Consider the following 24,564-nt stretch of genomic DNA (forward strand, 5'->3'; position numbering starts at 1 on the left):
ACATGAAGGAAAACGCTGTGTCCACGGCCAGCTCACCGCACTGACAAGAAGCAGCTCGTCGCACGCTAGGGTGTCGAATATCGACGACGGTAACCGGGTCAGTTAAGCCAGCCGAGCAACATCAGATATTCCACCGACATACTGGGGAAGAAGAACAGCAGACAGAGCGGCAGAAAGCCGTATTTAAAGACCGACAGCCAGTTCGACATCATCGTCCGTCGCGATGTGTCGGAGTGACACAGAGCCTGAGTCACTTAGCTCCGCCACCTGTTCGGAGTAGTCACTGCCATCGCAGTCATCGTAATAGTCACCGCCGTATTGGGGGTCGTCGCTTAGGAGGCCGTAACTATCGTCGGACGCCGTCAACAGGCAGCCACCTGTCGTAGTAGTCATCGCTTGGAGTGCGTGGTGGTAACGTACTGTCGTCATCGTCCTGGGACGCTGCCACTACGAATACCGTGACCGGGGCATGAGCCGGAGCCCCTGGCTTCGGACGTAGCAGCGGCGGGCGTACATGCGAACGTCCGTCGGCTACCTCCACCGCCAAGCATATTACGAGTGGAGGCAAATACTGGGCAGATGGCCCACAACCAACGTGTTGGAGTTGATCGATAAATGTTGTCATTCTGTCATCAGGACCCACCCGTGGAGACACTCTCACCATCTACATCCTCACGCCTAGCAGAGGACCCACTTTCGAATCTGGCGACGGGGAGAGGAGTCCCTTTCCGGTTAAATCAAATGGTTCAAATGGCTCTGAGCACTGTGCGACTTAACTTCTGAGGTCATCAGTCACCTATAACTTAGAACTACCCGAGGCAGGATTCGAACCTGCGACCGCAGCGGTCGCTCGGCTCCAGACTGCAGCGCCTAGAACCGCACGGCCACTCCGGCCGGCTTCCCGGTTAACACGGCCCGTTTAAAATGTTTCTTTCCCACTACGTGAAAGAAATATTTGATGAAAAACATGACTGAGATGTAGTTTTGAGGCAATCGAAACAGAAATTCGTACAATTTAATCACAGTTATAATGATAATATTAACATTACTACACTTAACTGTTTTAAGTTATGTTAACTCAGAGAAAAGTTATTTGAATTTAAAATAATTGTGATGCTAATATTAATATATTAGCAAATAATTTATGCTGCATATTAATACTATACCTTATCCGTATCTCTATGTGTATTTCTGTTAGATTTTCATGATTTTTCCGTGCAATGTTTGATAAAACGTGCTATTTGTCACAATGAGCTAAACTGACTTACACTGTTACGCCATAAACCTCTTGAAATATACATGACTAATGGTAGTTGTAGCGGCTTGCTAAGTCATCATCATCATCGTCATCATTTAAGACTGATTATGCCTTTCAGCGATCAGTCTGGAGCATAGCCCCAGGGCTTGCTAAGTTTGTCGTATTTTATGTATTGCTTCCCTGCCTTGGACATGACGCAAGTCACGAGTTGTCTGAGACTTCTCTGCATAGCCCGGAAGATAGACATTAAAAACGAGGTAGGAAGGTAGGCAATAATAAAGCCACTAATGCTGTTACTCGCGTAGTTACCTGTGCTCTCTTTCTCTCTCTCTGTCTCTGTCTGTCTCTCTCTCTCTCTCTCTCCATATATATATATATATATATATATATATATATATATATATATATATATATATATATATATATATATAGCCGGCCGAAGTGGCCGTGCGGTTAAAGGCGCTGCAGTCTGGAACCGCAAGACCGCTACGGAAGCAGGTTCGAATCCTGCCTCGGGCATGGATGTTTGTGATGTCCTTAGGTTAGTTAGGTTTAACTAGTTCTAAGTTCTAGGGGACTAATGACCTCAGCAGTTGAGTCCTATAGTGCTCAGAGCCATTTATATATATATATATATATATATATATATATATATATATATATATATATATATATGTGTGTGTGTGTGTGTGTGTGTGTGTGTTTATTATTCAGACATTTTCCGTGGACACACACAAAAATCTCTCCTTAAATACTGAACTAAACATATGTATTAAAATCCCTTTGTTATTGAAACAATTTGTTGCTTTCATTTAATTTGATGAATAAACCACAGATTCTTCTAAGTGCGAATATCGAGCCTTACAGATTCTAAGCATAATATTTTCATTAACACCCAGAGCAATGCGTCCTCATCACAGACGGGTCTTTCATGCAGTATTATTACCACCATATATTTCCTCTTCGTAATGTGTGTCGTACGATCAGCAAGCCTGGTATATGCAATATCCTAAACGTAAATTATGTAGCCTGTAACGAAATTAACTGAAAAAGGCGCTAGGAATGTGGCCAAGTGGGCGTCATTTTGTTCCTCTCAATCTTCCTGATGTGTTGTGGCACTCTCCTCTGTGGGCTGTGTTCTTCTGTGCTCGGTGGAATTTGGTCAACAACCAAACTATCCGCTGTATATGAAAATGCGAAGCTTAACATGAATACAGTTATCATAGTATCAAGAGGAAAATTCCACTTTTGAATAGTAAAATCACTTCCGAATAAAATCTCAGACTCAAAGTAGATATAAAGTGGATGTTTTACACTGCTATTTTGCGACAAATGTCGCATTTTATCAATCTTCCACTTTGTGCCTGCCAAGAATATGAGTGGTGGTATTTTACTCTACTACACGCAAATGTACAAGGTATCGCAAAAATCCTTAATACGGAAAATTATTATTTCATGGAGTAATACGGCCAGAGAGGTAAAACATGACACACGAGCGTGAAATGACATGGGGTCTTATTCGAACCAAATACGAGTGTAAAACATATGGTGCTTGACAGCAACACGCCAGTGACACCGCATGAGAATTGTGTATAGTGAGAGAGGGAAGCAGACGCGTCGGCAGTTGCTGTGTGTTGACTTTGCAAAAAAAGCCACCATTAGTAAAGCTTTATTATCAGAATGGAAAATCCGCTACTGCAGCTGTATGATCCTATCGCTTAAAGAAGGGTTTTCGAACAGGTAAAAGCCCTGTAACAGACGGCGCTGTGAAGAAAATGATCACGAACTTGGAAGCCGCGGACGTTCAGACGATCGGCCCCCTAGTGGGTGACCAGGGCGAAAGTGCTGCTGCTGCTGTGATGGTTCATGAAGAAACGCAGACTTCAGCGTGTTCATCACCATACAGCTTGTGAAGTCGCACGTCGCACCAGCGCTCCACACCTGAAGTTTGGAGAGCACTAAGGCGTACCTTCCAGTGCCATCTGTACAAAATCCCGCGTCATCATGAGCTATTAGTCACCGATTACGTGACGCTTAGAGTATTTTCGGTGTGGAAACATAAAAATACATTCCTGGAAATGGAAAGAAGAACACATTGACACCGGTGTGTCAGACCCACCATACTTGCACCGGACACTGCGAGAGGACTGTACAAGCAATGATCACACGCACGGCACAGCGGACACACCAGGAACCGCGGTGTTGGCCGTCGAATGGCGCTAGCTGCGCAGCATTTGTGCACCGCCGCCGTCAGTGTCAGCCAGTTTGCCGTGGCATACGGAGCTCCATCGCAGTCTTTAACACTGGTAGCATGCCGCGACAGCGTGGACGTGAACCGTATGTGCAGTTGACGGACTTTGAGCGAGGGCGTATAGTGGGCATGCGGGAGGCCGGATGGACGTACCGCCGAATTGCTCAACACGTGGGGCGTGAGGTCTCCACAGTACATCGATGTTGTCGCCAGTGGTCGGCGGAAGGTGCACGTGCCCGTCGACCTGGGACCGGACCGCAGCGACGCACGGATGCACGCCAAGACCGTAGGATACTACGTAGTGCCGTAGGGGACCGCACCGCCACTTCCCAGCAAATTAGGGACACTGTTGCTCCTAGGGTATCGGCGAGGACCATTCGCAACCGTCTCCGTGAAGCTGGGCTACGGTCCCGCACACCGTTAGGCCGTCTTCCGCTCACGCCCCAACATCGTGCAGCCCGCCTCCAGTCGTGTCGCGACAGGCGTGAATGGAGGGACGAATGGAGACGTGTCGTCTTCAGCGATGAGAGTCGCTTCTGCCTTGGTGCCAATGATGGTCGTATGCGTGTTTGGCGCCGTGCAGGTGAGCGCCACAATCAGGACTGCATACGACCGAGGCACACAGGGCCAACACCCGGCATCATGGTGTGGGGAGCGATCTCCTACACTGGCCGTACACCACTGGTGATCGTCGAGGGGACACTGAATAGTGCACGGTACATCCAAACCGTCGTCGAACCCATCGTTCTACCATTCCTAGACCGGCAAGGGAACTTGCTGTTCCAACAGGACAATGCACGTCCGCATGTATCCCGTGCCACCCAACGTGCTCTAGAAGGTGTAAGTCAACTACCCTGGCCAGCAAGATCTCCGGATCTGTCCCCCATTGAGCATGTTTGGGACTGGATGAAGCGTCGTCTCACGCGGTCTGCACGTCCAGCACGAACGCTGGTCCAACTGGGACGCCAGGTGGAAATGGCATGGAAAGCCGTTCCACAGGACTACATCCAGCATCTCTACGATCGTCTCCATGGGAGAATAGCAGCCTGCATTGCTGCGAAAGGTGGGTATACACTGTACTAATGCCGACATTGTGCATGCCCTGTTGCCTGTGTCTATGTGCCTGTGGTTCTGTCAGTGTGATCATGTGATGTATCTGACCCCAGGAATGTGTCAATAAAGTTTCCCCTTCCTGGGACAATGAATTCACGGTGTTCTTATTTCAATTTCCAGGAGTGTATGATGGGGGAAGAAGATATGTTCTATGACGTGTCGTGGACCGACGAAGCCTACTTCCCACTCAGAGGGTCTGTCAGCACCCACAACTGCAGAATCTGGGCTGTTGAATGGTCTATAACTGCTTTGGAAACCCCACTGTATGAAAAGAAAGTCACGGTGCGGTGAGCATTTACCACACGAGTCGTGAATTAATTATTTTTCTTCGACGAAATTCGGGGTATTCTTTCCATACGGTCAGCGTGACTGGTTACACCTTCGCATCACCCCTAGACTGATCGATAACCACCTGCAGGAAGGTATGTCTTTGTGCTGGATGATTCTCCTCTCCTTACTGCTATACGTGTGAAAGATCTATTAGGCACATCCTTCAATGAGGCAGAGTGCTGAGTCGCCATTTCCATTATGCTTGGCCTCCCAGATCTCCTGACATCAATCTTTGTGACTGTTGGTTGTGGGGTTACCTGAAGTCTCAAGTCTAGTGTGATCGTCCGATCTCATTTAGGACGCTAAAAGACAGCCTCCGACAATTTCTCACCATACTCACTGATATGTTCTACTGTGCTGTTCAGAACATTGTCCCTTGACTGCAAGTTTTGTTGATGAACGACGGCCAACATGTTGAGCATTTGTTATGCAGTACGTAGTCTTTGCTAAAAATCAACTGTTATTTTAATTATGACTTATGTATCAATGAAGTGCCACGACCTGGTCATTTTGTGTACCTTTGATTTGTTATAGAAAACATCATGTCATTTCACGCATGTGTGTCAATTTTACCTCTCCACTTCCATTATTCCATGCAGTGTAGAATTTTCAAATGTTATTATACTTTAGTGCTTTTTTTCTTTTTTTTACTCTTTTAATTCTCCACACCTAAGAATGGAGATGGCTGTTCGAGATTCGACCTATTTAAGAGTCGAGATTCTCTTCAGCCAATTGTCAGACAAACTGATAGTGGTGCACCTGGAGGATCGCGAATGAGAATAAAAGGGAGGGACTTAACATTTCTGACATACGCCTAACAACTAAGAGAAGCCTCCCTGGAATCTTCGTTGGAACAGGGTGATGGGAGCCATATTAATTTTTTATTCTTGGACACTATCCTTCTTTGCGGTTGTTGTGTCAGCCATGTATTAAAATGCTGTGTACGTGTAAGATGCCTGAACACTGTAAGAGTGGCTCGACGTCTGTAATGCTTATAAAATCCCTATTACGAAGCACGACAGCAAACTCTAAATGGTAGAGAGTGGTATCCTGATGATTAATAGATATATAATGAAAAATCTTAATGAATCCTAAGGAATGAAAGTACAGTTCTTATGTCTTCATGAACTTTTTGGAAATAGTCTGCTAAAATACTGTTTTTGCACATGTAAAGCAAAGATGACCGCAGCTTAAAATTCGCTAGAACATTTATTTGATTCCCCTGACATTGTACTCGCCGAGTTCGATGCGTTTTCATTCCAGCATCTGTTTTTGTCGAACACTGGAACACTGTAAGATGGCGAACGCCTTCTTGACAAAAGAAAAATCAATTAACAAAGTGGGGTATACTTTTCTGCTGCTGCTAGTCCGACTCGTTACCTGAGGCGTTGCTATTGACTTAAGTGTCAATCCGTCACTTTTATTGGGAATTACTTTTAAAATAGTTTAAGCTTTGATCCTTCCACTGATGAAACCAAGATTGCTGTCCATAGAACTGGCATAATTACTTTCTCTTTTCTGTCTAAAATAATGCGAGGAGGAGCTCAGCACGTCGTTATGAAAGACCACATGTCAGCGTTCTCTCGACGAGATCGCTTCTATTCACTGGCTTTGTCTCCCAATGTCTCCTGTGCTGTGTCCTGAAAACTCTTCTGTTCGTAACTTCGCTCTGATTCAAAGCCTTCACCTCTTCCAATACCCTCTTCTTCGTCAAATTTTAAAATTACTTTCTGCAACGTAATTAAAGCGTCGCAAATTTAAAGCCACGTATTCGTCTGCTACTGCGACGCACAAATTTCACATACGGCTCAAAGGTGCCTACAGTATTCCTCTGTGGTGGTTAAACAGTGTGGCGCCCTGCAACGTGAACCTTGGGCTCGGTGACGCTTCAGATAGCTACTTGTCGATTCTTGCGAAAAAATTGATGGAGCTCAGAGGTGCACTTGAGGTGTAACTTGGGTTAATAATGTTACATACACGTCAAATTTCGCCACAAGCCTGTACAACGCCATCGTGGACTTTTCATAGGATGAGAAGGTCGCCACACCCACTCTTACCCATATATAAACCCTTTTTTGACGCATTTGCGGTGAATGTCTGAACAGTGACACCCAGCTCTGAAATTAGGCGGTTTGCTTATGGGTGGCCTCGGTAATCATTTAATCCACACCGCTGCCTAGAAACGACACGAAAAGAACTCAAGAGGTGGCATAATAAATTCCATGGAAGCACCCCTTCCCTGAGACTTTGATTGTATTTCGCTGCGGGAAAAGACTGTTCACCGTGCTGTGAACAACAGGACAATGTTCTTGACGACGATCAACATTGTTGACATCTCCCGAATTATTCAACCACTGTAGAGCTGCAACAACAATGAATATGATTTGACCGATTTAAAATGTAGTACGTCTGCTGGGTAGGGCCACTGGGGCACGTTGTAAGCCATACGACGAATTAGAACGCGATCTGAGGCAGCAAAGGCTGATTATTCTTGGACAGACCACCTGTTTCTCACATTGCTATGGTGTGATCTCGTTGGATCAACATCTACATGTTCATAATGCTACATTGACATTTGCGTGAATAGAACAGCGAAGGGCCCCTCTACGACCCCCAATTTCGGCAACATAATCGGTGCCGCCTTAGCATCTTTGTTAAGTATTTTAAAGATATATCCGTATTGAAACTTCGACAACCACTCAGCAGAGTGGCACTCCTATACTGTTCTATAGCCTGCTTGCAGCCGTGCGAGATCTGTAGGGTGTCCAAATCTATGGGGTACCTAGAGCAGCAGTGGAGAGCCACTCAGCTGAATGGTGTAGAAACCTCTGCACAGATAGTCAATAAAGATGTGTAGCGGCACCAAGTGAGCCCCAAATTGCGGTGTCGCAGAGGGACCCTTTGCAGTGTTATTCAAGCACGAGTCAAGGTAGCGGCAAACCCGTCCTCCCCACTTCCCCACGTGATCACGCCACATCTGTAATGAAAAAGCATATACACCGCTACTTTAGATAACGTTCAAATTTCTTCGTATGGTTGTGAATAATGCTCCCTATTGGTTCCCCTCTGTATAACAAAGCAAAACTGCGGTCATGCTGCACTCAAAAGCGGAGGGATTACGTACAGTATCCCTTAAGGAAGGGTTTATCCGTCCAGGGGCGTCAGCAGTGTCCAATATTGTCAAGGGCATTGTCATGCTGCTCAGCCCTTTCCCCCGCCATAAGAAAACAGCGTGCCTTCAACCTAAGAGCTGTTCTGCGCACCATCGCAGAGGCAGTAAAAGAAGAGGTGGAATGTCGGCAAGGGGGAGAGTGAAGACCTTCGAATACTGTGCCACGACCCGGTAGCTTTAGGAAAACTTGTGGTAAAGTTGTGTTTCACTGTGACATCATTAACCCACATTACACCTCTTATGAACCTCTTAGGTCAGGCCATTTTTCGCATGTGTCAGTACTTCGCTATTAGAAGCGTTTCCGAGCCAGAGAGCGACGCATCATCACAGAGACGTGTTGTAGTTTCCTTCCAGCCAAATTTCAAACATCTCCTATCAGCGGTAGAGAATTACGAGATTTCAAGTAGTTATCCTTTAACCGCGTAGCCCGAGTGTAGTTTTTCTTTTACAAAACTCCGATATGCTATTATGAGAATGGCGAAGCAGTCTTTATTTAGTAAGTTCTAAATTATTTTCGTCTCTTCACGTTAGTGCTGTATTCCCTGTCTTCATACGTCACTGTGATCCTGATATTCTTGTCCACAGTCTGTCATCAGGATCACTGTTTGTCTTTCACGAAAAAATTCTACTAATATACTCTGCTCCTGCGTCCGTCGCTCTCTGAACATCCAAGCACATACCAAGACAAACTACGTTACCTTTTACTTCCACACTTGCAAATGGCGTTTCAAGGATTAAACCATCCCTACTACACCAAAACATTAGAACAGAAAGATGATACATGCTGTCGCAGTGACAAAACATTAAAGGGTCATACAACACTTTCCATTGTACTTTCATTTAAATTTGGACGTGAAATCAATTATTTACAATCTGCCAAAGGAGGTTAGGAATGGGCAGTGAAGATCGAAGGCAAAACATTACATTTCAAATTACATTCACTGACAAGAGATGAGTTCATCCTACCCCGACATTCCGTCCCAATCATCCTCACATCACTTACCATATCGTTAGAGAGAGCTATGTGTGTGCTGGGGTACACTGGTGTACGAACATGACTTTCAGGACAACGACCACGGAGTGTGATTGGCAGTTTGGCGGCAGATGAAAGTCATGCAGAGATCTTCTGGAATAAAACATTGTCTAGGCATATGCCCTGCTTAGTTTGATCTTGAAGTGAGCTTATTCGAGAACACAATAGCTCTACGAATGTCTCTCGATCGATGTTTTGTAAAAATTTACTTAGGATGTCGCCCTAAAAAGGTAAAATGCATTATGAAACCAATATTTTTGCAAATAAGGCTGCTTTATTCAAGAATAATCTTAATATGGGTTCTTTAGCAGTCGTTCAGTTCGATTGAGAGATGTTTCATACAGAGGTGAGCACTACACTTGTCACTGAGCGGCTAAAATTGTTTAAATCACCAACTGCAGACTGCACTACCTACTCGCAGTGACACATGGCTTAGATATCTCAAATGAGATTAGAGACGAAGTTAGTAGAAACTATATGAGACCGACGTAATAGATGAAGTCAAGCAATAACAGCCGAGGCCAAGTAAATTTAAAAAGTAAATAAGCTCTTCAAAGACAGAATTACTCGCTAAAGATCTACTAATATGGAAAGACCTTAATAACGTGAGGAACAGATTTCAGAAAATGTACGTCTGGAGTACAGAACTGTATGGACGTGAACTGTGGAATCGGAAAACCAAAAAAGGAGTCGATATGTCTGACATTTGGTTTTATCGAACGATGCTGAAAATACGAATAAGAAGACTGACTAGAAGAGAAGTTATCTACAGAACGACAACCTAAGAAAATGAAAAATACTGACTGGAGGAAAGGATAACATTATGGAACATGTTATGAAATCTGTTAAGACCTTTCAGTGTACAACAGTGTGCAGTGAAACGCAGAAATAGTAAGTGACAAGAGACAGTCTGCGTTTGACAAACAATTACAGTTGAGAAAGTTTCGATGAAGAGACCTGCACACTATGTAATGTTGGAAACCGTGGCTGTTCGTATCATACGAGTCGAAAGAAAGGTGAACCATAAAAAATGTGTATTTTCGGAGAGTGTCAAATGTCAGATACATGGATTTCCATGTCTTCCAGCAAAGCTTATTGCTGTATTTTCGAGAGTCTTAACGAAATAAATTTTTTATCAACCTGTAACCACTAAAATGCTTCCTGTTGAAAACTGGCTACATCACCTTACATACTGGAAATTGGGTTTTTTATATTAATATATGTTTCAATACTTCCAGTTCTATTTAAGATATCATATAAAACGAAAGCATCTGCTTCATAAACATAGGTATGGTAAAACGTAATTCTGTAAGAAGGTTGGAGAAGGTGAGTTAATTACCTAGCCGCTCTAGCTGATACATAAAGTTTGTTTTGTTGTTAATTGATTTAAGATGCTGTTTACCAATTAGTTTGTAATTCATTTTTCTTTTTACTGTAATTCAGTATCAGCGCTCCCATTAAGAGCAATTCCAAAGTTGAAACGTTTTAGATGCCTTTTGATGGGTTTCTCATTGGCTGCTAACATAAAAGCAACCAAATGAACAATGGTACACCAGTTTAACTGTAGCCTCTTTGTTGGACATATTGCATTTTTGCAAGGACAATTGTGAGATGTTCATATTTCGTCTCGTAAACACTAACCATCATAGTGTACATCTCACTTTATCTCTCACTCATTGTGGTAGAAAAAAGGGAGACAGAGTGAGAGTGTTTATGAACCCTTAATCATGGTTGATAAACAATTAATAGGTTGAGAAAATAATTGTATTCTCCTTCCTAAAACGCAACATGCTTAGAATTATGACACCAATTTCCCTTTTTGTAGAAATAAATACACATTACGCCACCAGATACAGTTCCGTTCACTAAGAGGCACATGGAGTTTCACAGTTTTCAATAGGAGGTTCATCACCAGGGAAGCTCATGTATTTCCCTTCTACCAGGTGTTATTTCTACAAATACAATGAGGCTTTATTTAAATAAGATCGTCAAGGGTGTTGAGGAGAACACAGTTTCAACCAGTTCTTTGTCAGATATTATGATTCACATCCGTATTCCTGGCTATATATCTCATTAAACACAATTTACACTTCGGTGATCGATGAAACATAGAGTGGGGTAAGTGAACTGATAGGCGAGGAAAGACGTACGAAATATTCTGCACACCAAATACGGCAGTTGCTATACCGCAGTGTTTAGGGTTCGCGGAATACTTTGAATAAGGAATGACGGCATAGAGAATGTGCACTAGCATTGCAGACATCTCTTGACATAATTTGCTGCACCGTAGCCGCTTAATTTATCTTACGTCCACAAAGTATTTCTAACCAAATCCCAGAAATAAGCATGTACAAAATAAAACTATGGTACGAAGTCTTAACCGTCACAGTACCGGGGGGTGGGGGATGGGGGGGCTAAATAATTAATGCTGTTCATTTGAAGATTATGTAATGTAAGACAGTTGTTAGGAATTATCTCCAAAAATGATCTTCTCCACTGAATGTAAATAAATGTGGGAACTAGAACGGTGCTTCCCGCATTGATGTGCGATACAGTTAATTTCAGCCGTCATTAGACCTCAGTGCCCGGCAACACAACGGCAGACTTGCCAAAAATAAATTAAAATTATTACTTTGACAGTAAAAAGCAGCATCTCTCTGGTCAGTAGACTGTTTCCCTTGAGCACAGCAGCTTTAAGCAGTGGCCCAAGCTAGTGGTCGTTTTATTTTCCTGATTTCATCTTATATATGCGACGCGCTTCTTCAATGGTTATCCTTCATTCCTCGTAGACTTTTACAGCAAATATAGCCTCCAGCGTTTTGCTGCTGTATACCATGACAAAGCAGAGTCCCTTTCGATCGTCCTCTGTTTGTTCAGTTTCATTTTTGCATTCGTATTTGTTGCATGATTTCATGTAACACTGCCAAAGAGTGTTTTACGCTGGCAGAGTTCTATCTGACATTTCCTTAACCAATGACTTTTGCCTCTCATTTCAGTAGTCGACATCTATTTAAGTAGAGCAGTAAGGTCCCTCATGTCCTTCATTTTAATGATGTTCTGCAATTATCACACTGACATTATGAGTGAAGCTAAAACGATTGAGGCCTGCTGCAGTAAAATAATTTGATACTTCGGACAGATTCCTGACAGCGAACTGGGAGGGTGGAGTGTTTCCATCCAACCCACACCAGTGTCCACAGTCCTCGCAGTCTAGCAGATGTACATTGTGTGTATTCAGAAATATCAGATCTGTTTTCGCAAATATACACGTCAAAAGAGGTTTTGCATCGCCCCGGTTTCCAGAACTCAAAAAGGTGGACGCTTGACTGTGGATATTGTAACACAGACACAGTTATATATATGAAGACAGTAACTGTTCTCGAAAGAACAGAATACTGTTAATGTTCGTGCAGCTTTTCCCTGGAATGAATGATGACTAACTGAAACCCTCAGCTGCCGACAAATGTTCTTGATTTACCTCGATGTGGACAGCTGAAAATACGTGCCCTTACCGGGACTCGAACCCAGGACCTCCTGCTCACATGGCAGACGCTCTATCCAGCTGAGCCACCGAGGACACAGATGAACAGCGCGACTGCAGGGACTGTTCCCTTGCACACTTCCCGTGAGAGATTCGCAACTGCCCACAATTCTACATATGCAATGTACCTTATAGACATTTGCCCATTCACTCATTACTCGCGCACGCTTTGGCAATTCCTGTAAGAGTTTGGGCAACATGTGCGCATTCGCACAGACGAAGGTCAATGGCTGGGTAGCCTTTGACTATATATATGAAGACAGTAACTGTTCTCGAAAGAACAGAATAATGTTGACGACCGTGCAGTTTTTCCCTGGAATAAATGATGACTAACTGAAACCCTCAGCTGCAGACAGGTGTTGTTGATTTACCTCGATGTACTTTCGAGAACAATTACTGTCTTCATATATATAGTTAAAGGCTACCCAACCATTGACCTTCGTCTGTGCGAATGCGCATAGGTTGCCCAAACTCTTACAGAAATCGCCAAAGCGTGCGCTAGTAATGAGTGAATGTGCAAATGTCTATACGGTACAATGCATATGTAGAATTGTGGTCAGTTGGGAATATGAGTCTCACGGGAAGCGTGCAAGGAAAAAGTCCCTGCAGTCGCGCTATTCATCTGTGTCCCCAGTGTCTCAGATGGATAGAGCGTCTGCCATGTAAGCAGGAGGTCCCGGGTTCGCATCCCGGTAGGGGCGCACATTTTCAGCGGTCCACATCGAGGTAAATCAACAACACCTGTCAGCAGCTGAGGGTTTCAGTTAGTCATCATTTATAGATACAGTTATTTTGACTGTTCAGAGATGTCAATAAAGTCGCCCAAAGATGTAAACAACCATGCACGAGCAGCGCCTATTAGACGGAGGGGATCCGACAGCCGATCAGTTGACGTAATTCTACCGGGAAGGAGGTACAGGGCTCGTGTTGTCTGTAGTTTAAGCATGTCTAGATAGTCCATCCCGCTGTTCAGTCGCGTACGCATTGTTTCCTTGAGCCAGGACGGGAAGTGTCCAAGCTTCTCTGAGTTAACCAAAGCGATGTTGTTGAGACATGGAAGAGATACAGAGAGACAGGAACTGTCTATAACATACCTCGCTCAGGCCGCGCGAGGGCTACTACTGCAATGGATGACCGCTACCTACGGATTATGGTTCCCCGTTACGACTCAAAGTGTGCGCAATATACTTCATGATGCGCAACTTCACTCCCGACGTCCATGGCGAGGTCCATCTTTGCAATCACGACGCCATACAGCGCTGTACAGATTGGCCCAACAAAATGCCGAAGGGACCGCTCAGTATTGGCATCACGTACCCTTCACCGATGAGTGTAACATATGCCTTCAACCAGACAATCGTCAGAGACCTAATAGAAGGCAACGTGATCAGGCTGAAAGTCTTAGGCACACTGTCCTGCGAGTGCAGCAAGGTGGAGGTTCGCTGATGTTTTGGGAAGGCATTATGTGGGGCAGACGTACGTCTCTGGTGCTCATGGATGGCGCCATAAGGGTGAGGCATTTGTGTTCATGGGAGACCTTTTCGTACCCACATCGTGCACATCTTGTGAATGACTTCCTTCAGGATAATGACGTCGCTCAACTAGAGTGGCCAGCATGATCTACAGACATGAACCATATCGAACATCCCTGGGATAGATTAAAGAGGGCTATTTATGGACGACTTGACCCGCCAACCACTCTGAGGGATCTACACCGAATCGCCATTAAGGAGTAGGACTATTTGGACCATCGATGCCTTGAAGAACGTGTCGACAGCATGCCACGACGAATACAGGCATGCAGCAATGCAAGAGGACGTGCTACTGGGCATCAGAGGTAACGATGTGTACAGCAATCTGGACCACCACATCTGAGGTCTCGCTGTAGGGTGGTACAACATCCAACATGTGGATTTCTTGAGCAATAAAAAAGGCATAAATGATGTTTATGTTGATCTCTATTCTAATTTGCTGTATAGGTTCCGAAACTCTTGGAACCGAGATGATGTAAAACTTTTTTTGATATGTGTGATGGAGCAAGGAGGACATCAAAAGCAGACTAGCTATTGCAAAATAGGCATTCCTACCCAAGAGAAATCTACTAATATCAAATATCGTCCTCAATCTGACGAAGAAATTTCCGAGAATGGACGTCTGGAGTACAGCATTTTATGGTCGCGGAACATGGACTTTGGGAAAACCGGAACACAAGAGAATCGAAGCATTTGAGATGTGGTGCTACAGACGAATGTTCAAAATTAGCTGGACTGCTAAGAATGAGGAGGTTCTACGTAGAATCGGAGAGGAAAGCAATATGTCGAAAACACTGATAAGGAGAAAGGAAAGGATGGTAGGACAGCTGTTAAGACATCAGGGACTGACTTCCGTGGTACTAGAGGGAGCTGTAGAGGGCCAAAACTGCAGGGGAAGACAGAGATTGGAATACATCCAGCAAATAATTGAGGACGTAACTTGCAAGTGCTACTTTGAGATGAAGAAGTAAACACCGGAGAGGAATTCGTGGCGGGCCGCATCAAACCAGTCAGAAGTCTTATGACCAAAAATGAGTTTGGCTACTGCCAGCCTCCATAGACGCTTTATGCACTGGGTAAGTATTGAGGCACTTCTTCAGAAAGAGAGAAGCTCACAGCCCCATTCGATCATACACATTCAGGTTTTCTGTTTCTCTCGCAAATCACCTATGATTGGCAGGTATCCGCATTCCTCATAACACGTTAAAGATGTTACAGTCGGTCGGGCCATATAAACATCTAAATGTGAGTGACTTCCAGAGAGCAGGATTTTATTGGTGCAGGGACCTGCTGATAGAGAGCAATGGCCTTGTGTAATATGTGGTTTGGACATGCTGAGTTTTTGTTTCGGTATGTGGGAACCAATGGAGTAAATCACGTGACCCAATACCTGCTGCCGAAAAACTGGTGACACCGGATTATTTGTTCTCGTTTCTCATTTAGTTCTCATTTCACTAGCTCGCTTCGATCCCATTCTGTTGTCGCTCCCAGCCGTTGCAGCTCGGTCTGCCGTCTCTGTGGTGCGGCCGAGCATTCTACACTATCCGGCCGGAACATTATGACAACAGTCTTACTGTCAATATAAACCCGTACAAGCGACAGTAGGTCACTGGCGAGGAGCTCTAATGTTAGGTGGGTGATGGAGCACCTTAGGAAACAGGGGAAAGGTCGAGGAACAAGGTCAGTGTTCACTCTGTCTGCTTGCCGGGGGGGGGGGGGGTTGTTCTCATCCGAGATGTGGAGGAGGCCCTGCCGGCGGCGATACAGAGCACAGGGTGCACCCGACTGCAGATTGTTGCTCATGTCGGCACCAATGACTCCTGCCGTTTGGGTTCAGAGGTCATCCTCAGTTCATACAAGCGGTTGGTGGAGTTGGTGAAAGCGGAAAGCCTCGCTCGGGGGGCTTGGAATCCGAACTAACCATGTGTAGTGTCGTTCCCAGAACCGGCCGCCGTCCTCTGGTTTAGAGCCGAGTGGGAGGCTTAAACCACAGGCTCAGACGATTCTGCGGATATCTGGGGTGCAAATTTCTCGACCTCCGCTATCGGGTGGAGAAATGTATTGTCCCCTGAATAGGTCAGGCGTGCGCTACAAGCAGGAAGCGGCTACAAGGGTAGCGGAGTACGTGTGGAGTGTACATGTAGTTGTATTAATTTAGAGAATTCCCTCCCTAGGCGTGCTTATAGCGATAAAAAGTGCAATAGTTCCGAAGGAAATTGACGGAGATCAAAAATGTGAAATAATTTGGGCTGCTCAAAGCTACCACACCATATGACGGCTTAAGGAGAGTGTAGCAGCGCTGAAGACATTCTGGCTTCATTAACTGCAGCATAGCCAACTCGTTCACAGCACGAATAACCTCTTCCGTCCAGAAAGTGTCTGTAACCGTATCACGCAAATAAACATATACAGAGTAAAACTGATAGGAACTGTCTTATCCCTCGCAATACGTGGGAGGGGGATTGGGATGGGGGCGTACTTTATGCCCAACTTTTGAAAACTAAGTAATCCAAATATGTGTTTCATATTTTAAAATTTTTAAAAAGTATTTTCTTAAATCATTCCTTATTCTGTATTCCGCAGCTGTTTTAAAGTTTTCAGTGTAATATAACCCAAAAGTTTATGTCTTAGTCAATGTGACTTTTGGCAACAAATGTTATTCCCATGTTATCATTTTCAGTTCCCTTCTTACACATATGTATATCTTCAAAAAGTGTATTGTGAATAAAAGTCTACAAGTAATGAAATCAGTATTTTTCTTTTATTTTTCTGTGTTGGTGTTAAAGTACGCCTTCCATCTGTGTCCACATTAAGGTCAATGCATTGCTTTTGCTGAGATTATACTAAAGGATATTTGCAGTTTCTGGATCTCACTTTTGCATCAGTATCTATATCTAAATTTGTTGTTAATACAAGTTAACAAAAACCTATGTAATAAGCCTTTTTCTCCTATGCATAAGGTAGTACAAGTAGACAGTACAGGTAAGAAAATGCATTGGTATTGCTACAGTTAAGCTCTCTTTTGCATATATATAGATCCTTCTGAAAGGGGAGACTACCTGCCTAATACACTGCTGGAAATGGAAAAAAGAACACATTGACACCGGTGTGTCAGACCCACCATACTTGCTCCGGACACTGCGAGAGGGCTGTACAAGCAATGATCACACGCACGGCACAGCGGACACACCAGGAACCGCGGTGTTGGCCGTCGAATGGCGCTAGCTGCGCAGCATTTGTGCACCGCCGCCGTCAGTGTCAGCCAGTTTGCCGTGGCATACGGAGCTCCATCGCAGTCTTTAACACTGGTAGCATGCCGCGACAGCGTGGACGTGAACCGTATGTGCAGTTGACGGACTTTGAGCGAGGGCGTATAGTGGGCATGCGAGAGGCCGGGTGGACGTACCGCCAAATTGCTCAACACGTGGGGCGTGAGGTCTCCACAGTACATCGATGTTGTCGCCAGTGGTCGGCGGAAGGTGCACGTGCCCGTCGACCTGGGACCGGACCGCAGCGACGCACGGATGCACGCCAAGACCATAGGATCCTACGCAGTGCCGTAGGGGACCGCACCGCCACTTCCCAGCAAATTAGGGACACTGTTGCTCCTGCGGTATCGGCGAGGACCATTCGCAACCGTCTCCATGAAGCTGGGCTACGGTCCCGCACACCGTTAGGCCGCCTTCCGCTCATGCCCCAACATCGTGCAGCCCGCCTCCAGTGGTGTCGCGACAGGCGTGAATGGAGGGACGAATGGAGATGTGTCGTCTTCAGCGATGAGAGTCGCTTCTGCCTTGGTGCCAATGATGGTCGTATGCGTGTTTGGCGCCGTGCAGGTGAGCGCCACAATCAGGACTGCATACGACCGAGGCACACAGGGCCAACACCCGGCATCATGGTGTGGGGAGCGATCTCCTACACTGGCCGTACACCACTGGTGATCGTCGAGGGGACACTGAATAGTGCACGGTACATCCAAACCGTCATCGAACCCATCGTTCTACCATTCCTAGAACGGCAAGGGAACTTGCTGTTCCAACAGGACAATGCACGTCCGCATGTATCCCGTGCCACCCAACGTGCTCTAGAAGGTGTAAGTCAGCTACCCTGGCCAGCAAGATCTCCGGATCTGTCCCCCATTGAGCATGTTTGGGACTGGATGAAGCGTCGTCTCACGCGGTCTGCACGTCCAGCACGAACGCTGGTCCAACTGAGGCGCCAGGTGGAAATGGCATGGCAAGCCGTTCCACAGGACTACATCCAGCATCTCTACGATCGTCTCCATGGGAGAATAGCAGCCTGCATTGCTGCGAAAGGTGGATATACACTGTACTAGTGCCGACATTGTGCATGCTCTGTTGCCTGTGTCTATGTGCCTGTGGTTCTGTCAGTGTGATCATGTGATGTATCTGACCCCAGGAATGTGTCAATAAAGTTTCCCCTTCCTGGGACAATGAATTCACGGTGTTCTTATTTCAATTTCCAGGAGTGTATATTTCTATTTCCAGCTAGTGCCCAGCTTCAAAGGCTGTTGCCATCAGTTAATCGTAAACAATCTGAGACAAGCTAGGCTAATTTGCATGTGACTTTCATTGAAATTCATATTGTACCTGTATTTAGAGGACTATATCGGACTCTGTTCCATAGGGAATGTCTTTATTTGAATTCATAGGCTAACAATGACTGTAAATTTTGAGTACCATGTAGCCTGATTTTCTTTCGCTTAAAGCACTGCTAGACTCACTTGCTTCTGTGCGGTTTTAAGTACTTGGAAAGCTACAACACTTTGGACTTAAGAGGGACAAGCTGAGAATGCAACGAAAAGACGGTTCCTTCTTGTGACAACGGGTCAGTATATTGTCTGAAGTGTGGGCGGCAGGGCCAGGCCAGGGGTAGCGGCTATTGTGCATTTTTACTACCTGTGGCAGAAATAGGGTCAGGATGGCGACAAAAGCAGCAGGACGTTCTTCTTTCGGAGGGCCTTTGAAGGTAGCCATCCGACGCTTTTAGGAAGAAAACACAGCCTGCAGACATTAATGGACTAGCCTCGTGAATTTCTCTCGGAATATAGGAAGCTATTTGCTGGTAGTAAAAATATGACATTGGTATTGTAATCAATTACGTCATGGAGAAGCCACTCAAGAAGCCGTTTGTTAATTGTAAGAAGGCGTTTCGTGTTGTGATGGGCATCAGACGGCTACGTATTGGGTTTGGTAGGATTTTATATGTAGAAAGAGCTACGCTATTGGACACCTGTGTTTTGCACTTTCGGCTCCTGGTGGGCACACACGGTAAGGCGGAGAAAGATTGCAGGGCTTTAGCATCAGCCGGAATGTAGAGACTGCCTGGTGAGACGTGGAGGACGACCGTAGCTAATCTCTTACGAGGACGCGGAGCTGTGCGCATCTGGTGCATCTCAGGCGCAAACGTGCGAGGTGGAGATCAGCGCATTTTAGCAGGTGAGCCGTTGAGCGGAAATGCAGCATTACCAGTGCGCCTTCGTCTTCAATAGAGAAGCAATCGCACGAGAGTGTTCACTGCGCCAGTCGGGTATAATTACGGTGAGCATAAATAGCAGCACGAACGTCATAGGGCAGTCTAGGTCCAGACTTGGGGAGTTCTGTATGAGTACGTGTCTCTCATTCAGGCTTGGTGTGCGGAATGTCGGAGCTTTCGAATTAGTCGCCAGGATTACAGTAACTGTTTTCCGTGCAGAGTTAATAAACTTTGCTACTGATTTTCCCATCTACTTTAGTGGCAGCAGTTAACACATTCCCCTCCAATCGAGTAACACCGTCAATGAATTAATGCCAATTATTACAACCTCTAGAAATCGTGTCTGTAAACCGTTACACATTTTCTCATGATTTATGTTCATGTTTGATGTTTTTAGTGATTAAATGAAATGCAGTTTCTGTTAGACACCTGGCCGTGCGGTTCTAGGCGCTACAGTCTGGAACCGAGCGACCGCTACGGTTGCTTGTTCGAATCCTGCCTCGGGCATGGATGTGTGTGATGTCCTTAGGTTAGTTAGGTTTAATTAGTTCTAAGTTCTAGGCGACTGATGACCTCAGAAGTTAAGTCGCATAGTGCTCAGAGCCATTAGAACCATTTTTTTGTTAGACACCTTTCACTCAAATTAATGCTCTAAGCATAAAGCACCACTTTAGTATCTATAGATAGGGCCAATAAAATTAGTGTTTTCTAGTTAAATTGTGTATATTAAAGTCGTAGTGTCGATGTTAACCGTGTGACCGACTCATAGATTCTTGCCTGGATTGGGGTAACTTTCCATAGGCGGGTGTGTCGCAACTTGTAACTCCATTTCACACTTCCCTCGAAATGTCTGCTTTTGTCCTCTACATTTATACATAATCGATAATCTATGACAATATCTGTGGAATAACGAATCCTGAAAATCAGAGAGAATATACTTCGAAGGCAAATTAGTGCTTAAATGAGACGTGGCACACCTCAAGGGTGCAACTCAGTTTATTGGAATTTTCCAAAACAGCTCTTTGAAGCCCATTTATAACTTCGAACAAGACAATTATGTAAACACACCTAGTGCTCAGAAATATAAGGGTTACATTCAAAGCAGTCACTATTATTCATTATTTCATTAATATGTAGACCTTCCGTTGTTCGGCCACTGTTTTTTTTATTTTTCCTCTAGAGATTTAAGAGGAGCACAAAATATATTAGTCTTACGTTTGTTTTGCAGTTTTTCGTCATTGCCCAGATAGATTGCTGAGAGAGAAGACACAGTTCACAAAATCAGAATAGTTATGAGTGAGAATTTACGCAAGCTCAAGCAAGGCTAGAATGTGGAACATATCTGTTCCATGTATCTAAGCATACGGCTTCATACAGATGAACCGAAACTCTTCTAACCAACATTCGAAGGCTACATTCTATGAGCATATTTACTCATTACAGAAAGAGAGCATTTCGTTTTAATTCTTACCCTATTTTCTCTTTGTACTTGTATTCCACGTGAAATGCAGAACGGACAAAATTTCGACGGCATGAGGCGAATCCTTTGTCAGGAAAGAAAAATTTTTCCACTCATTCACGATAATTGCTATTTACATCAGTAGTGCCTACTGTACTCTCCACCCTCAAGCTTCCATTCAGCATTGCTTGTCCCTGTCTCGATCATGTTGCCCCGGCAACATTGGGAGTTAAACTGCAAGTTTGTATATGTTAACTAATGAAGAAATGGCCGATATGCAGCTCGTGTCTGTGTTCACTGAATGCAATGGGAAAGTGTGATAAATCCGCAATGCTAATTTGTTTCCGCAGGAGAAGCACGCGCTGTACTTCTGAACCTCAGTATTGTCTCCATTATTCTGTGTTTTGTGTTGTATGTTTTAGCAATTTAACATTTCTGAAGAATTTTCACAAAAACAGAGGCAACTTGGGTAACAAAATGAATACTTAATTACTACATTAATTCTCTGAAACGAACTATCAGGGTGTACGGGGCCTGCTAAGCCCGCAGGACAGGACAAGTAGTAGGAATTGTGGAAGGGGGCCAGAAGGAGCGGCTGTTAGTGACACTCCAAACATAACAATTTATTTAGCGCAACTTTTAAGCTTAAATTTCGACATAAAACGTCTTTAATTCTAAAACGGCTGAAGACCCATGAATGAAATACAACTTATAAATTTTTTTTTTTTTTTTTTTTTTTTTTTTTTTTTTTTTTTTTTTAGGTAGAAGGCTCTAGGATTTGACCTTAAATAGTTTAAGCCCAAGTGATGTTAAACTTGACTAGTCAGATAGATTAAGGTTACAAAAGCGACTGAAGTCCCATAAATTTAAAACAACATAGCTACAATTACCTTTCAATAGTCACAAAGCCCAAGCCTTATGACCAACAAGAATCCTTACTTCAAATGGCAGAAGGTCTTTGTTCAAAAAAAAAAACTGCAACCCATTTTCAAAGGCAGAAGACCCAAAGCTTTTAACCTTACATAATATTTTAGCCCAAGTGATGTAAGACCTGATAACTAAGAAACCTAAATTTTAAAGCTGCTGAAGGTCATCATTTTAAGAACAACAGGAATACAATAAATTTTCAGCAGGCAGAAGGCCCACATATTAATCTTGAAAGACTGTAATACTTGATAAATAACAACCTTAAAACCTAAAGCAGCTGGCGGACGATGATTGTAAAAACAACACACTGCAATAAATTTTCAAGAGGCAGGAAGCCCACAGCTTTATCTTCCAAAAGGTAATACTTGATAAGTAAGATCCTTAAAACTTAAATCGGCTGAAGGCCGATGCTTTTAACAACCAGCCGACCAGAGTGGCCGAGCGGTTCTCGGCGCTACAGTCTGGAATCGCACGACCGCTACGGTCGCAGGTTCGAATCCTGCCTCGGGCATGGATGTTTGTGATGTCCTTAGGTTAGTTAGGTAAAAGTAGTTCTAAGTTCTAGGGGACTGATGACCTCAGCAGTTAAGTCCCATAGTGCTCAGAGCCATTTGAACCATTTTAACAACAATACAATAAATTTTCAACAGGCAGATGCCCAAGCTTTATCTTCAGACAACCTAAGACTTGTCCAATTTAGAAAAACTTACTTTTAAAACGGCTGATGGCCTTTGCTTGAAAAAACAAAAGTACACAAATTCCAACCATCGGTTATGATCCATTAAAAATACACAATTAAACACCAACAAGAAAGTCAGTATAGGCAACGGCGCTCAGGAGTTTCCCGGGGGCTCGGTCTGTCCTTCAAATCTTAATGTTCGCTTAGGTGAGACAAGAAGTCGGTCCATCCGACATCAACACTACCAAGAGACAGTCAGGGACCCACCGAAAAGAAGACTTGCTAACCACCGACCTGTAGGCGAGAACTCCAAAGGAAAAACCTAACAGACATAGCCACCCACAACCATAAATACATTAAGCTGTCAAAAACTACACACCATGTCGGACAGCGACAACAGGTGAGGAAAGGACACTGCCAGAATTTACGTCAGCGACCAGGGCAGGTAACCGGAAACCACACAGCGGCTAATTCTTCACCAACTCGAACACTCGCTGTTGCTCCCAGGAATACCGCAACAGCGAATCACCAGCCAAGGGGACAACGTGAACAGACGTGGCTTCGGTAATTAAATCACTACTGAGCCATGTCCTGGGACGGTGAGCCACGACCCTCGTAGCACTCGGAACATCCCCCACACGCTCCGACACTGCATAGAGACGACCAGCGGCCCCGGCCGACTTCCCCGTGCAGAGGCTTGCTTGCTGATCCGCTCCAACCTACCGACTGGCTGCACACCGCCAAGCTGGAACTATAAACATCAGAGCGAAGATGGTATACGGTGCAAATATCGATAAAAAACCCTGCTTCCACACGTAGAAAAAGGTAGTACCATGGCATAACGTCAATAACTGCTAGAAACTAGTCGAGAATAACAGGCAGGTCTTAAAGCAACGCATAAGCCGGGGTCAGGACGGCTCAACCTCCCCTCCCCCCCTCAAACTTAACCCAGGGATGGGGTAATCCTAACCCTGAGCTGCTTGAACTTAATACGACTAAGGTGAATCCGATGTTGCTTACCTGATCTGTTCTCCTTGACCAACAGATGTACTGGGCCTAATATACGCATGATAGTGCACGGCCCCAAAAACAAGGAGTAAATTTCGTAAGATTCCCACCGCGCACCGGCCTTCCTTTGAAATTGCGGACATATAGCTGGTCCTCTGACCTAACCTTGAAGGTTTCCCGATTACGATTACAACCCTCCGCTTGCTTATTATGAGCTCTGAGTATATTACAGCTGGTCCGGTTCCAGTTTTCCTTGATAACACATGGATGATAGTCGGCTGGTATTAGATCTCGAATCCCCCACAAATCCGAAAGAGGGGATTTAAGTGTGTAGGAAAAGATCAGGGATGCAGACGTAGCTCGCATGGCTTCATGACTTTCGGTATTAAAGGAAAACGTAAGCCATGGAAGATTGTAGTCCCATTTACTGGGGGTTTTCTGATGATAAATAATCAAAGCAGACTTAAGAGTCCGATTAACTCTCTCCGCAAACGACCCCCGAGGATAATACGGGGTGGTGGTGACATGTTTGACAGGGCTCAAGAAACGGAAGGCATTGAAAGGGCCCCAAAGAATGTCAGGAGCGTTATTGCTAACTAACTGCTTTGGTGGCGCAAATACTGAAGATACTAGTTAAATGATTAATGGTGATGGTAGCGGTAACGTTACGGCTCCGAAGGAGCCAAGTAAATCTAGTGAATGCACCGATTAAACTAGTACATATCGATGCCCTCTTTTAGTACGAGGTAAAGGCACCAGATAATC

Source organism: Schistocerca serialis, chromosome 6, assembly GCF_023864345.2.
Source record: "Schistocerca serialis cubense isolate TAMUIC-IGC-003099 chromosome 6, iqSchSeri2.2, whole genome shotgun sequence".
Taxonomy (NCBI): domain Eukaryota; kingdom Metazoa; phylum Arthropoda; class Insecta; order Orthoptera; family Acrididae; genus Schistocerca; species Schistocerca serialis.